This window comes from Solanum tuberosum, unplaced genomic scaffold (assembly GCF_000226075.1).
Source record: "Solanum tuberosum cultivar DM 1-3 516 R44 unplaced genomic scaffold, SolTub_3.0 scf00313, whole genome shotgun sequence".
Taxonomy (NCBI): Eukaryota; Viridiplantae; Streptophyta; class Magnoliopsida; order Solanales; family Solanaceae; genus Solanum; species Solanum tuberosum.
In genome coordinates this window covers 136132-149829 of record NW_006239248.1, presented here as the reverse complement: position 1 = coordinate 149829, position 13698 = coordinate 136132, and the positions used below count along the sequence as shown (strand labels likewise).

Sequence of the window (13698 nt, the reverse complement as noted above, 5' to 3'; positions counted from 1 at the left end):
TAGAGCCTCTCTATTTATATCATCAATAAATTTAAAATAGCATACAACACTCAATCATAGGTAAAACATTTAAAGTGAAAAGGATGGGACCAAAAACATACTTCATAAAAAAATGGGAACAATAACATAAATTCAAGTTAACCAACTTTGCAAAAAGAAAAAGAAAATAGATATGAAAAAAGGAACGAAAAGAATTGTAGTGAGCTAATTTAGATAGCATAATAGGCATTGTCTTCTAAATCAATGGTCAATGACATGATTTTGGTATAGGATTGAGAGAACTGCAGGCTAACATGACTGAAAAAGTTCATCTTTACTCCCTCCACAAAATTTGAGAAGGAAAGAAAAGACTTTGGAACTTGTCAAGTCTAAAATAAATCATAGATATTTGAGTGGCTATAAATCCTCGGTAAAATGGGCATTTTAAAGTTAAAATGTTACTAAATATAGAAAGGTGTCATTCTTTTGAGACTAACTAAAAAAGAAAATAATGTCATATAAAATTAAGACAGAAAGAGTAAAAATGAAGGTGTTTGAGCAAACTTGGTACACCTCAATTATTCCACCAAATACATGCTACCTTCCACTAGTACAGACACCGGATAACTCTGTCTAACAAAGCTTAGGCAAATGGAAATAAAACCCCGAGCTCCACTTATATTAATCACTAGGCCATACTATTAGTTGCTAGATAAAAAAAATGCTTTTTAAAACAAAATTGGTAAGTGCTAAATAGGCATTGCCTCTCTATAAACTACCCTGCCAATGTCATGATATTGAAATAGGATTGAGAGAATGTCTATAGGCTAACGTCAAAGAGAATTTAATTGCACAAAATTACTGACAAAAAAAGTTTTATTTATAAAGATTGTGTTTAGGCCAGTTTGTGTACACCTCGATTATTCCATCAAGTATCTACTACCTTCCACCAACAAAGTACGGGAAACTCTATCAAATAAAACTTATGCTCTCTGCTGAATATTGAACCATGATCTCTAAGAGTTTCACACACTTCATAAACCACTAGGTCAGACCCTTGAGTGCCTGATAAAAGGGCGCTTTTTTAACACAAAATTGGTGAGAGAACATTGTTGCTACCCTATCTTAATGAACATATGTCAATGCAAATTGAGCGTTTTAATATATAGTTTTTAACTCTATTATACCTTTTTATTATCAGGAGATTTTTATAGATATGAAATACAATTCTTTTATCATTTGAACTACCATCCGTCTCTCCTCTTTTCAGTTAAGGAGAATTAATAAGACATTTTCAAACAAATTAACCATTGCAAAACATAGACAAACAAGCCAGAAGGTCTTTTTAAAAAACTTCCAAACACGAAAATGGACACATCTTCCAAATCCAACTATTAAGTGAAACTCTTAGGTAAGGTTTCCCATAACAAGTCTTTTTGCTAACTTCGCATTGCCTTGAGAGAGTTTTACAATATGTTATCTAAATAAATGCATGATATATAAATGAAAACAACCCAACCTATAAACACTACCAAAACTTAATCAATACACAATCTGAAATATAAAAATTCCACCTGAAATACTAAGATAGTTCTATTATATTCTAAAATATACTATCACAAAAAAAATTATACTACACACTAATATAAGATTAAAAGTTAAAAAACCATACCAAACTTTAGAAATAAAACAAAAATAGTAACTAGAAGAATTATACCTGCAAGGCTCCAAACATGAGACTCTCCTAATTTTCTTTTTCTTCAAATCTAAGTATCTAACCCATGGGATTCGGTAAATATTGATAGAGATTAAAAATATTAACTTTTGATAAATTTAACTTGAAGGATCAAATTAGTTGGTGCATACTCGAAAAACTATTTTAAATCTGTCATTAAATGTAAAGAATTATTTCTGTTATTTCCTCTATTTAGGGATTTTCTTGGATGTAAATGCAACATCAACATGGTGGAGTCATATTTAACACATTGTGACGCCATTATTTCATCCTGGTGACTTTTTCTCCTAGAAATGTGTACCTCTATTATACTTATTAATCTATAATTTGGAAATTATAGTAATTTAATCAAAGAATATTTTCTTATAGATGATTTTATATTATTGTCAATTTCATACTGTTAAAATTTCACATTCTGAACCTGATAGCACTTACCATTCAAACCCAATATCACTATTAACTAGTTCAAATTTTAGAAGTTTATAATGCTTCAATAGTAATATTATTTTTAAAATAGTGTATACTTGATAAACCTAAAATAAAAATGAATCATTTCCATTCTATCTAAATAATAATAGCAGAACTAAAATTATTGTTTTTAAAAAAAGAAGAAGTTACAATATTTCAAAAAGCAACGCATTTTAAATCTGTTTGGACAATGAACTCTATATTCTTGAGCGCATTTCCCAAATTATTAGATCTTCAACATGTTTATACCCTTCGTTTGTAGGAAAATTGACACATTAGTTTGTCTCTCTCCAAATATGATTGATAAAGAAGCAAGTATCGTATACCAATATAATTCTTCTTCAAATTTTTAAAGCTTGCGTATTATCTAACAAACTTACTTTTGTAAGTCCATTATCCCAAAAAAACGAACAAACTCTCCAAAAAGTTTATAAAGTTTATAGGCATTTGATGCTTCTGTACCTATAATACTTTTGAACGTCTTTCTTTTAACTGGTAAAGTGATTTAAAACTAATTCATTTCTTAAAACCTGTTATATTCTTTCTCCAAACATCTATACAACATACCCATACTAGTTGAAGAAATCTGTTATTTGTCATACAAATTGGAGCCTTTTTAAAAATTGTTGTAACTTTGGAGTGAAAACAATTTTTTGATGTTTGAAAAAAAAACCTGAAAATTCCAAAATTCTGAATTTTCCAAAAATTTTATAGTCAAACGTGTTTTTCAGAGTTAAACACCCGCCTGATTTTGTTCACATGGTATCATGACCAGACTCTTCTCCATTCTTGGTTTATCCGAGGTTAATCTCCATATTATTGTTCATACTCCTTCATAAATCTTCTTCATATCAACCAGGCGTAACCTCACATCTAACTTGCCAAATCTTGGTCCCCCATGTTTTATTGTCATGCTCCAGATATCCAACTCTAGACATGCAAGATTGTTGTTGTTCCACAATAGTCATGTGTTCACTTCTATCAACTAGCTTTTGAGATTGAGTTAGACAAAATACGCACTTCCCTCACAGATTCTACCATCTTCCACATAATTATAAAGACACTAGCAGCTTCTTTTACCGCTAGCCCACAGCTTGTTCCGAGAAAATTGAAATGCAGTACACATTAGATTTTTACAACACAAAGGACCAAATAAGTAAAAAAGAAAATAAACAAGAGGGGTAGGAAGCAACAAATGGGCCTCTTCTAGTGATATATACATTTCAAATGGGTACTCTATCTTTACATCCCATACCGGCTCAAGCACTCAACTATGAATTAAACTACATATACAACACAATACCCCGACCTCTTCTTTCCTTCCATGGTGGAGTGGGAGAGAGGCGCCGGGAAGAGGAAAGAACCGAGGGGGTTGGGGGATCAAAATTACACTGCAGCAAAGGCATTGACCACGATTGCAAACAGCTCTCGATGTGGTTTCAAAAACATCAAATGTCTGAACTCAGTGTTCGAATACAGATTCTAGGACACGCATCCATTTAAACCCCCTTCAAAATTTTGAGGATCCAACAAGGAAGAACAGAGCTGCAGGAAAAATTACATAAATATATCTTAGATTAACTAATAAAGTACAGTGAGACCAGTAGATTGTAATAAAACATCAAAGTCCATCCAAAGGCACATAGTAGAAAGAGAAAGGTGATAAATGACTATGACAAGATCGTGGCCCTGATAAGCAAGAGGGAAAGGAGTCATATATATTTTCAGAACAGAGCATTGTTATCATGTTCGTCAGTTTTTCTTTTTCATTTTTTTTTATATTGGTCCTCGGCCCAGCTTACATGTCCCTCCAGTATTCCACTAAATACATGTACCTTGTGCCAGGTAATTCAGCCCCACCAAGACTTGGGACACTTGGAGAGAAATTACTAAGTCACTTTTGTCGGAGTTAGACCCTGGTTTCCGAAGTTTGCACCCTACACAAGGCCATACCGTTGGATTATTATCATGTTTGTCGGTGGAAGTGCCCTTTCACATGAGTCAACGTACTTGAGAAAGCAACAAGCTAAACCACACAATGTCTTTGCAGAATGGGCTAGGAAAGGAATGTACTCAGAATGAAGGAGGGGCGCAATGAAAGGCTAAATATCAAAGGTCTTTCCAATAAAGGGACTAAAATCTCAAGAGGACTGGAAAACCTGCTTGACACATTACCCTCCTCTCTGAAGTCCAAGAAATCGGTCCCCTATTGCACACAGGTCACATGGCCCAACTCAATGCTTGCACAGGGCGAACCAGAATCTGCCAAGCAAAGCCCTACCATCTGGATTCGCCCAATGGTCTATCAATTAATGCACCCACCAGGATCAGGCCCTCATAACAAGGGGTGTCTAAATCACCGGGGATTCTCATAATATCAATAATTTTAGACTTTTCTTTTCTTCATCAAAGCAGCATATTCATTAATGAGGTACCTTTTATTACAAGTAAATGTATTATTAATGAGGTACCTTTTAGCTTCTCCCAAAAAATTGTAAAGTTTTTGCCCAGTTTTTGGCTTTTGAAATTACCCCCTGCGGGATGTAAATCCCACCTCATCAATCTTTAGCTGATGAGTTTTCTTATGTGAATACAAAGTTACTTTTATAAAAAATAAAAAATAAAAAAATCTTATCCCTAAAAAGTCAAATGTTTCAACCTTATATAGAGTATACTGTGATTCTCTCAAACAAATTTAAGCATTTTAATAGCCACTTTGAATTAGTAGTTCAGTTTTGCTTGAATACTTCTCAATTCTATAGGTTCTAATAATATCTAAAATCTGGAGACTAGTTGATTTTATCCTTGCAAACAACGAAGAAACTACATATTCGGACACAGATGGATATTAATGGAACATTTTGCTTCTTTTACATTGCCATTCACTTTTTGATACACTAATGATTCAAGTGACCAACACATCTTCATTGGGAGAGAAATAAATGGTCATGTGGGTAAAAATAGTGATGGTTTTAACCAATAGAACAAGGGGGATATGTTTATGGCACTAGGAGTGATGAAGGAAAGGCTATCCTAAAGATAGTGACAGATTTGACCAAGATCCCAACTTATTTGGGATTGAGGCATACTTGTTATTGTAATTGTTCAAGTGACACAAAACACATGTAAATTCTCTTTAAATGATTGTGTGAATTTATACCTAAAACAGATATCAATAATTAGATGGCAGAATTTTTTGATAACTCAACTGAAACAATGGCAGGAATCAAGGTGCACATGGTAGCATTTTGAAATTCTAACACTACAGTTGATCAAGTGACTATCATAAGTAAAAATAGATGACAAAGTAACCATTGGAACTTACAACAAGATTTCAAAGCCTCCTGCCTAGATTGAGAGGTGAAGCTGACCCCGAGGAAGAGGGAAGTGTTTGTTTCACAAACGGATGCTCCAAGAGCTGAGTAGCAGTTGGACGGGTACTTGGATCCACTTGCAGACAGTGGTTAATGAAATTGCGTGCATCTTCCGAAAGGGTATTAGGCACAGCTGGAGGTTCCCCCTTCCCAATCTGAAACAGTACCTGCATTGGCTGTTCTACAAAATATACATGGTCACTCTTCAAAAAATAGTGAATTTGCACACATCAGCATCTCCACAAAGAAGGTGTTCAATCAAAGAAATCTTATCCCCCCACCCAACTCCTCCTTTTTTCATTTTTATATAAACAAGTTAAAGACAGTTGCACAAGGATAACATTTTCTAAGTTGACCATAATAAGAAATATAACGAAAGGAAACCTCATAAACTAATATAGCATTTGACAGGAGAACAGTTATTGTTCATGTATTATGAGGTAACTTCCAACTTACAGACTCTTATTCCTCGTCCGAAAATCCACACACACACACACACCTTAAACAGTGGTCTTCCATTAATCAAATATAACTAGCTAAAGATCACTTAACATAGCACAGTAACATAAACAAACACATTTCATGTGAGAATATAGATCCCAAACATCTACAGCTAATGGTGCACACCTCCAAAAAATTATCCTCCTTACAATAACTGGAAAAAGAGAAGACCAAAGTAAATAATAGGTCAAAGGCATGGATAATTCCACAATTCAATAGCCATTTCATTTAGGTACAAATACAATTTGGTTTAGACAGCTTAATTAAGTATTGATTTATACTCTATATGTTTCAACAACAGAGCATTCCAATCATCGTTTCTGGAATAGGCCTTGTGCACATCGTCCAATCAAAGTGAATAACCAGGTATCAAATTTCAAAAATAATAAGCAATTAGAAATATTTAGCATGAATTAGCTCACCAGATTAAGGGATAGTGTATTAGACCCTCAGCCTCATGTGGCAAAATGAATACCATTTCAGCAATAACAGTTGTCTAGATTTTACCAATAACAAGTACCACAACAAGCTATTTCAGGAGGATTAGGAGGTTATGAGTTCAAAACCATTGATGAGCATGTCTGACCAATCAATATTCAAGGAAGGAAAAAGAATATGAAGTTTGTGGTTACGTACATTTTCTAAGTGGGAGTAAGGAAACTGGCGAGTAAGCATCTCTAGGACAGTGCAGCCAAGGCTCCATATATCAGCTGCAAGTCCATAACCTGGGTTCTTCCTGTTCACAACCTACATAGAAGATGGGATTCAAATTTTAAAAAATGAAATAAATAAGTGGATATGTTAACAACCCACAATAAAACTGCATGGTAAACAAAATTTTGCAATGGCACACTCATACAAACTTGCAAAACAATCTATAGATATTAGATTTTCTACCATATGTATTACTAATTAGTGATATAAGTGCATTGCTTCGTCTAGAAATACTCCTATGACTTCCTTTTTGGATACACATGAACCCAAAAAGAACACTGAAGAATTCATTCTGCAACCTCAAACTCAGAATAAATAGACAAGTTATTTAGATTTGCTTGTAGAAGTTGTAAAGAATAGAGAACTCGAGCTACTACAAAACTATTTGGGCTTAAATTTTTGGATTCAGGAGGAGAAGACCAATGAAATGTCACATCTAATATTTAGATATAGGCCAATACATTGATAAGAAGGTAAAATAAGCAAGCTGACAGAAAATTAACAGTCATGCAAACCTAAGATCTACATATGCAATGTGAACCACCTCTATCACACATCCACACACCACTAAAAATCTGCATCACCTATTTTCAGATTGAGCTTGACATATAGGCTCAATCTTTAACAAAGGAGGAGACAATTTTCCTCGCACTAGATATGAGATCATAGGTTTGGCCCATCACCCATGAGGCATACGCTAGAAGCTGCTATCAATAACTTGGTTTTGAGCTTTTGAAACTGCAAGAAACAAACCAAACAAGTTTCTCTGGCTAGCAGCTTGACACACAAATCATTACACATTGGGTGACTGAGAAACCTTGTCGAGTAGCTATTTTCAATATCTGCCTACAAGCACTAGTTCACTCAAAAGGATAATAATAACTAGAGCAACAACTCAAATTCATATTTAAACAGTTCACCATGTGAAAAAATTAACACTATAAGCTAAGACCACAAGACTCTTAGTGTGCGTGCCAATTGCGGGTTCTTTCAAAGATTACTAAATCCTGTTTCTCAAAGCTGAATGGTAATTGCTAAGAAGCAAGTATGAGAACACGAGACTCCTGTTGCATGCGGCAAGTACATGTTTTCCCAAAAGAGTATTATATCCATTTCTTGATGCTAATTGATGATTGCTAAGAAACAGGAATGAAAGAACCCCAAACTTATTAATGTACTCGGAAGCTAAATTTAACACACTTAAAATTTGATTTCTGTTATATTACGTTGCAAAATGCACCAACATTGATGTTCTTTATCACACCAAAGCAGGCCCCTATAAAGATTTGCAATATTACATATATATTTAGATTAGCCGATTTCCTTTTAATCATCAAAAGACAAATCAAAACTTACCTCAGGAGCCATCCAGAGTGCAGTACCCTTGAAAGACTTGACATCATTCAACTTAGTAGCCTGCATGCATGTCGAATGAATCCGCTTATCAGAAATTGTGACATACAAAAAAGATTAAAAACTCCTGGAAGTTTGGAAGACAATAAAAGCATCGAAATGAGAAAGAAAAAATAAAGGACAAGAGTGCGATGAAATGACAACCTTTGCAAGGCCAAAATCAGCAAGCTTGACTGATCCATTAGCATGCACCAATATATTAGCGCATTTAATATCTCTACAAGAAAATAAACTAAAGAATATCAATATCCTATGTAATTGTGCAGGCATTTTCAAAGATTTGGGACCCACCACTTTCAACTGCAAACAAGATACGAAAAAACATAAAAACTAAAGGAAAACAATTTTCATGTAAATCCTTCTTTTAATAAATAATTTTTCATATAGATAATTGACTCGTAAAAATTGTTTAAAGGGCCACCTTCTCAGCAATCCTTCACAAATCACAATTCAGGAGCCTTTTCTTTACAAGTACAAATTAATCACATGCTAGCATGAGTATGCTCAAGTTTATAGATCATTTAACCTTACAATTTCTCATCTTCCTAAACTTTGACAACAAACCAGATGAGAAAACAGTTCATAAAGATATACAGTACCACAATAAAAAAAAAACAGTTCATAAAGATATTCTAGAGTCTTTGAAAGCAGATGAGAAAAGTGATTGACCACGGTCAATTAAATAAATAGGCATACTGAATTCAAAAGATTCACTTAAATGTCATTAACTTGCAACCATCCGCAAACAACTTATACCCTTCTTCAAAAGAGACAGTAGGCTTAACTCCTAAGTTCGTTCAGTATCCAGTGTATCACAATAATAGACATAAGACATGGGAAAAAAATAATTAAAATTGGTAAAAGAGATCTAATACAGATAAAAAGAAGGGGCAGTATAGAGAGCAAACATTTGTTGCTCTGATTTGTCACCTGTGAACCACATTTCGGTCATGCAAATACTTCAAACCATGTAAAATCTGTCTTGTGTAGGCAGATACTTGCGAATCTCGAAGGTGACATTTCTGGTAAAGATTCAACAGAGATCCTTGTGTAACCAGCTCAAGAAAGATGTACAATTTCGAATCATTCTGCAAAAAATTTAACCAGGAGTGAAGAAAAAGATCAACTACAGAGAGAAGATTGCTAGACAATGCAAAGGAGATCGAAGTGTTAAGACAGCTTATCCAATTTAGTCATGGTACTGAAAAACGTGACAACCGAAGTGAATTTTGAAAGGAAAGACGCAAGACAGAAAATAAACAACAAACTGAAACCTAAGACAGTATTTCACATTTAAACTGCCAAAAGTGAGGATGAGACATACAGATCAAAGAAATTTAGCAAGGTAAGCATTTCTGCATATAGGATCAACATGTACGGATAAAATGTGCACTCTTCAGACTAAAGGCTTTTATATAAAAAAAGTAATCATTCACAGGGAAATAATTAGAACAGTTCTTCAGAGGGGAGCCATTTAAAGCAAGCAGAAGCACAAAATTGAGAAGGCATTACCTTGTCAGTTCCATAATATTGGACTATGTTCTCGTGTTCGAACTGTCTTAGAAGTTCAATCTCCTAAAAAGCCAAATTAAAAAGAAACAAACGCAAATCAGTGAATATGCCACTAAGGTAGAACATAGGCCACCAAGAAGCACAAAGGAGAAAGCATGAGAATCTAGAAATATAATGACAATTTCATATGCTCATAATAGTAGCTTCCTTCATCATTCAAACTTATTTCATAGATCTTATAAAAGGATGGTCCATTTCTAGTCCAAATACCTCTTCTTTGTTCCACTTTTTTTTTTTGATAACCGAGAAATCCGTCTGTGACCCGCCCTTTGGACCAATCACAGCCTTCTAAACTCGGTGGATAATGGGCCCGCCCCTCTACCCTTCTCCACTTAAATACCGGGCTTCGCTTTGCATGGTGTGGGGCTTGAACCTGCGACCTAAGTCACAAATCCTCCACCTTTTGCCACTTGAGCTAGGCCTTGGGGGCATTGTTCCACTTTTATTAACTTTTTACTGGAGGTGTGTCTCCAAATTCCAGCACAAATAAGTAGTTTTCGGATAAACTCCAGCACCATCAAAAATATTGTACAAACCTGCTCAAGTTGGTATAGACTTTGCCTTCCCCCATCACCTTGATCAAGTAATGACACTTCCTTCACGGCAAAAAGAAACCATCACTGCAGCAATGTGAACACAGAAGGTTACTTTCCAATAGAAACTGTGAAAGCAGGAAAGGTTAAACAAGCCATAAAATTCTAAAATATATACACATTAGAAAGACCTTTAAATTGAGACCTCTTGCTTTCACTGGCAAGGGGTTTCGAACTTGAGACCTCTAACAAGGATGTCCCAAGCCTAAACCACTGGGCCACCCCGAAGGGTAACTGTAGCCAACCTTAAATTACACTGTATATTCATACAATACATATTCAGCACTGAATGTCAAGTAACTATTTTCTTAACAATGGAATATCTTTTTGAAATATAAAGTTTCTTATACCTTAAATTGATTAATGATAATTAGATAACAGCTTCCATTACCAAATCCTCAGAAATATATTACTTCCTTAAGATTTAGAATCACAAATAACATCTTGTATTATCTTGATACATCAAATACTACATAAGCCTTCATTCCTTGAAGCTCTATTTAGTAGTTCCACTTTCGAACAGACAGATGTGCTTGCCTTCAATATAAACCGAGGCTATGAGAAATCTGTTTCCTGGTCTATTAATTTCGAGGTAATGAGATTTTGCGCCAAAATCACAGCCAAGAAAAGTAGCTGTAAACGAAGAATTTGATCCACCATATAAAGAACCCCATAATAAAGGGGTGTTTGTTTCTAGAAAATCATGCTAAAAATTGGAAAGACAAAAAAAAAAATGAAGATGAGTCATAGCATTGGGCTTACTGTGAAATTCCTTCATAGACGGATCCAAATGATCCACGTCCTAGGAGACCTCCCTTGTCCCATCCTGTAATGAAGCGTGTGAATCTCCCATTCGGTGAGATGATTGACATACGCTCTGTCGTGCAGCTGGAAGAATCGTCATCATTTGAAGTATTGGTGAAAGAACTGGACTGAGACAGTAAGCTACTCACTCCTAATATCCTCCTATTACTGTTCTCCTCATCCTCCTCATCCTTCATATATTCTTCATCTCCATTGACAACCTCAGATCTACAAATCCCATGACCCGCGATTCCTGATTCCCTATGATCTTCAGGGCCAAAGGCCCTAAAAATATCCCAAGTAGAGCATGCATCATCAACAATTGGCAGTGACATGACCGGTGGAGGAGTGAGAAGAGGCGGCCTTAAACCCCTGATCCCTCCTCCACCACCACCTCCAAGTAAACTTACAGGTTTATTTCCATTCGAAACAACTCCGTTCACTGTAACACCATCATCTAATCTAGTATCCGCTCCAGACACATCACTAATCACTCTAGCAGCACAAACAACTCCACCTCTGCCATAATTTAACTCGGCTGACTGAACTTGCTGCTGAATTACATCACTAGTTTTAGAACTATCCGAATATCGACAAATATCCTCCTTAATTAACTTACTACCTAGATCAATAACCCTTCCAGAACCCGAACACTGACTACCTCCCCCTCCACAACAACTGCCGTTACTATTAACATCAATCACATGATTATCCAAAGAGGAGCGCACAATCATAGCATCCCATTCATCCGTAGGGATAGCGAAATCATCAGGACCAGAAAATCCCAACTTTTCAAAAAATTCAATAAACTCACCATTTTTTCCTTCGATTCGAAAGCTCTTATCCCCGCTGAACTCAAGCATAGAAGGTTCGTAGTCGATATTCTTCCGAGCGTTCAGCCGCTGTAGCTTCGGCTTCGGCTTGACGGAGGATTCGGCGCGTTTTTGCTTAGAATCGACGCGCTTCTTGTGAGCAAAGATTCCTGGCAATCGATGCATTGCCGGATTCAGCTCGATCCATGTATTAGTATTATAGCAGCGGCGGAAATCGGAGAAAATTGCAGAAATTGGGTATTATAGGGTTTTTGCCGGGAAGATTGGATAGAGGAAAAAGGGAAAGGGGAAGGAAAAAAAGAGAGAAATGAGTGGTAAACGCCGTCCGTCAAATGTAGGACCGAAGGAGACACGAAACGCGGTGCTTATGGTGGAGTGCGGAGTGATTGAGCTACACTTTTTTATACTAATTTATTTTATTTTTAATTTGACACAGTGGATTTCATAAATTTCACGTGTCATGATTGGGTAATGTGAATAAACTATTCCCATTAATTGGTTTGGTACAATGAACCAGTCCCATTAGTTCTCCTAATTTGTTTATTTTTTTAATTAAGCTTGAAATAATCTCGATCATCCCGCTACAACAACTCATGTAGCTTTCTTTAATTTTATTAAATGATGAAATGTCATATCTTTTCTTTTGTCGTGGGTAAGGGAAGATGGAAATCGAAAAATCAAACAAACATAAACGGACAAAAAAAAATTAACTTGATTTAGTAGTATTTAACTAAAATAAGGTCAAATGTAAAATTGAAAAATATTTTACAAAGGAAAAAAGAAAGGGAGAACAAAACGAAGTGTTGATTGAATTTATAGTAAGGTCAAAATGATCATCCTGGCCTGACCGCCTCTGGCTGATGAAATGCCACAACAGCAGATAGGTAAGAGGTGACAAATTTTTATTAATAAACAAAAATATCGTAATGCAATTAAAATATCATCGTGAAGGAAAAGTATAGGGATGGAGCGGTTAGTTAGTACTCCCTCCGTCCCATTTTATGTGGCAACATTTGACCGGGCACGGAGTTTAAGAAATAGATAAAGGCTTTGAAATGTTTACCAAATTGCCCTTAAAAAAATAGACTTATTTTTCTCTCTCCTAATAAATGTATTGGAGTACTCTTTTCAAGATTAAGTGGAACCAAGAAGGATAAAAGATGAATTGTACCTTTAAATACTTACCAAATAAGGAAATGTGACATTCTTTTTGGGAATGACCAAAAAGAAAATGTTGCCACATAAAATGAGACGGAGGGAGTACTTAATATCATAATTATTATATAAGCAGTCAGAATATGCTACTGTATGTAAGAAATTTTAATATTATAATATTAAAATAAATATCTTTATTTTGTACGGTATGATTGAATTTCAAATGCTAGCGGACTTGTATGACCCGCAGCCTATGCCAGGTTTGCGAGAAATATGGAGCTTTTTATTTTGATTTTCTATCTCCCAAAGGCTTCAATTATCACACAAGAAATTTCAAGGAAAGAAAATATATCTCCTCTCCCACCCCCAAAAATAAAAAAAATACACCCTCCTGCTTTTCATGTTACATGTTAAAAATATTTAATCAAAGAGACAATTTATAAATAATATATGCAGAGATTATAAAAAATACATGCAAGTATAATATAATTGTCACGACCCATATCGTCGTGATTGGCACCCACACAAACCCTCCGGTGGGAGAACCATTACTACAA

At 35.2% G+C, this 13698-nt stretch overlaps 1 pseudogene; it reads right to left on the bottom strand.

The window, feature by feature from the left end:
• Nucleotides 1–3276: 3276 nt before the first annotated feature.
• LOC102598563 (mitogen-activated protein kinase kinase kinase 1-like) lies at nucleotides 3277–12373 on the bottom strand (annotated as a pseudogene).
• Nucleotides 12374–13698: the final 1325 nt, after the last annotated feature.